We start from the raw sequence: 3,741 nt of genomic DNA on the forward strand, positions 1-3,741 counted from the left end.
ATAGCTCTTACAGCATTACAGTCACTAGAATAAAAAAAAAATAATAAGAACTTCTGATATATCGCCATCTATTAGAAAGTTCATAGTGTTTACAAACTGGCAAAATACTCTCCTCCTTGTGTGCCATCATTCGCCAAAATCTCGTTTCGATGTCTCGAACTATTTAGGAGATATGAGGGATGTTGCGAATATTTCATTCCCGCGGGCGTGAGATCGGGAGTGAACGCGCTACATAGGATCCATTTTGTCGATATCGGAGGCAGATAGAGACTGCTCCCAAGTCTAAAGAAAAATTCAATATCTTAGCTAAATTTTATACGCAGCAACATATGGTGTAATACGCACCAAAAGCAAAATCTTAGTGACCCCTATTTTTCATTGCAAACTTTTCGAATTTTGCGTAGTATCTTACTAAAATGTGTATATCACAATAATTATGACCGTTAGCGAGATGATGAACAATTCGCCACGAAGCTGAGATATAACGCTACAAGCAAGGCAAAAATCAAATATTTTTACAGAATAGTTTCTGTAAAATCGTTTGAGGAAGATTACAGCGTGCGCGCGCTTCGGTGTCAGCGCAGAGCGTCGCCAACAGGAGCGTACAAAGTCTGTATACGCGTCTCAATTTGCGCTTCGTCGCGAAAGTACGTTGGCACAAGTGAAAGAAAAAAGAACAGTGTTGTAATCGATTTCGATTTCGAAAATTGCGTCCACGAATAGAGCACGCTCTCCTCCAGCATGACAACACCACACAACACACGAGCACTGCAGTAGTCCGACGCCTCCATACAGTCCCGACTTCGGCCTATCAGAATTTCGTCTGTTTCCAGAATTTAAGGAATACCTTCGAGGACTTCACTTTGATAGTGATGAAGCGTTGCAAGTAAGTGTGGGACTGTGGCTCCGTCAACAAAGTCAAACATTCCGCAGTGACGTTGTCAACAAACAGGTCTCTTGGAAATTTGTGGTAAGCTCTTATGGGACCAAACTGCTGAGGTCATCGTTCCCTAAGGTTACGCACTACGTAATCTAACTTAAACTAAGTTACGCTAAGGACAACACACAGCACCCATGTCCGAGGGAGGACTCGAACCTCTGACGGGGGAAGCCGCGCGGACCGTGACAAAGCGCCTCAGATCACGCAGCTACCCGGCGCTGCTGAACATGTCCCTCGTCGAGAGAAATGTGTTCGTCGCCAGGGTGATACATTGAGAAATAAATATGTCGACACGAAGAATACAGCTGTAGAATGTTAATAACATTTGTTGTATTTAATAATCTTTAAGGGTTTCCGCATAAAAAATTCGGAGGAATTACTTTTCAGTACTCCCTCGTAATTTCTATTGAAGTGTTGTTTACGTTGAAAATTTGTCTTTATATTTTGAAGGATTGTTTGAAAAATTGTGTTACAAAAATATATATAGAAAGGAAGAAGAATTACATTAACGTTAACACTATGAGAACAGTATCACGTGAAACAAACAAACGTGTATCGACGACTGCCACGCGTATCACACCGACCCGTTTCGCACGCGTCGTCTCCAGTCGCTTGGACGCGGATTTTGAAGAACTAAATGGTACGACAATTGGTTGAGACGACGGACGACGAATATATGGCGAAGACATTAAAAAAGAAAATCAGCTGAGGACAAGGAAAAAATAAATAGTAAAACCTGATTAAAGTAAATACTCACAATAATGTAATTTAACTCAACATATTACTCGTTGCACACGATACCAGCCTTTAGTCCATCCTTTCATAAGGAAGCTAGGAAACAAGAGAGTAAACGACGGTGCTGAGACACCAGAATTGTTCTTTTTAAAACAAACCAAGAACGAGATGCAGTTAGAGGTTGAACTCCCATGCAATTTCCTATATCTTTGAGATCAGGATGCTGTGGGGATAAGGTTAGATGTTATATATAATCCTCAGCTAAGTACCTTGAAATAAAACTCTAACGAATATTTAGGTTTTTATTAACATAAACAACTTTCAATTTATAGCAACAAATAACACACAGCAACTAATAAAAGCGCACTTAACATTTTGCCGCACTGTTTCAAATGTCCCGTCTTCCTCTGCAGCTTATTGGTCGGCGTGTCTGTATGCTACGCGGTGGATTCGGGCTCGTATCCCGCTACTGCCAGGGATTTTTCCTTTGTGGGACGGGTGGAAAGGAGTGCACTCAGCCTCGTAATGCCAACTGAGGATCTACACGGGTGAGAAGCAACGGTTCCAAGGTCTGTAGTCGAGCGAAACAGGGAAAATTAGGAGGGGGTGTCGCAAACTACGTACTAAAAATTCTGACCGGTGAGGTGCGAGCTTGGAGCTGTGATTGGGAACAGTTAAATGTCACTTTTATGTTGTTAGTAAATACGTGGAAAACCCGTAAAACGTTTCCCAGTACAAAATTAAACTACGTACACTGCACAACACAATTAAAGCACCACTTTTTCGTAACCCAGTAATGGCCTCCCATTAAGACACATAAATTTGAAATTTCGCTCAAAGGTACCAACCACCTTCCTCTGTAATTGGACAAAAGCTAGGAGCAGTGTGACATTACCGTCGTGTTCGACGACGATTCAAAAGCAAGGTGTCAGCACATGAAAAAGAAAAAAGAGGCCAGAGCTCAGAAGTTTATGTGACGTGTAAGGTGGGTAAATGGATGCCACATTGGCACCAAATCTCACCACAGTGCTGCACAGCGCCACAGTGGAACTCTCACACGATGGGAAGATTGTCACACGCCCCCTCTTTCCACATTCGCCCCTTGTTTCGACGCATGTGCGATAGAGGTCAGAAGCCCAATGCCTGGCTGAAATCACGCCGTTTTTTTTATGGGTGGGTGAGGGAAACATTTCAGACACACCGCCTCTCGCAGTCGATACGAAAAGGCCGGTGGGGGGTGACATAAATGACATCAATGAAGCCACTCCTTTGCTTGGGGCGCTGATTCCCACACATTTCGCTGTCGAAGACGGAAGTTCGCATTGCGAATGAGGTCAAGCAGTCGCTGTGGCCATGGGACATGACCACATCAATCACTCCAGCGAAGAGGGTACTTGTTGCTGGGGTGCTTACAGCATTACTTTAACTGTGTAGTGTAGGACAGTCGTGTTGAAAGCACAGTCTATTGTGGACAACAAGAGGTATGTAGCTGCACGCTAGAATGAACATGATAAGTGCCATGCACGAGTCCACTACGGTGGCAGTAAAGCAGGTTCTATTAGATGTGCGACACACCATTTTCTGTCCTTGGCTGTGAGGATGTCGCGTGTCCGTTGCGTTCGCCAGAGTAAGTTTCCAGTACCCAGGGGAAGGAGTACTGACTGGATAGAATAGGTCTTCCCTTAATTCTGCTAAATCTGTGGCTGTCTTAGCCGACTGTGCCAGTTTTGAGGGCTAATGATTTTCCAAATAGCGCCTGTGCCCTCCAGCACACGTTGCAAATACATCTTGAGAAGCCTGTCCGGTAGCAGATCTTTGCTGAAGTTACGTATTGTTGACATTGTCGGGCTGGGGACGATGTGCAGTGTGTGATAGCTGAAGAAAACTTCACAAGCCAAGATCGCTGAAAAAAATAATAATAATATTGGATGACTGGTTTTGACAGAGCACTACTGCCGTCGTTGGATCTTTGCTGAAGAATGTCATTAGCGAAAGTAGGAGACTGGCAATCAAAATGCCCACATTTTACTAACTGGCTGCAAGGGCTGAATTTTATAACTATTTCG

The sequence above is a fragment of the Schistocerca nitens genome, chromosome 6, assembly GCF_023898315.1.
Source record: "Schistocerca nitens isolate TAMUIC-IGC-003100 chromosome 6, iqSchNite1.1, whole genome shotgun sequence".
Classification (NCBI taxonomy): Eukaryota; Metazoa; Arthropoda; class Insecta; order Orthoptera; family Acrididae; genus Schistocerca; species Schistocerca nitens.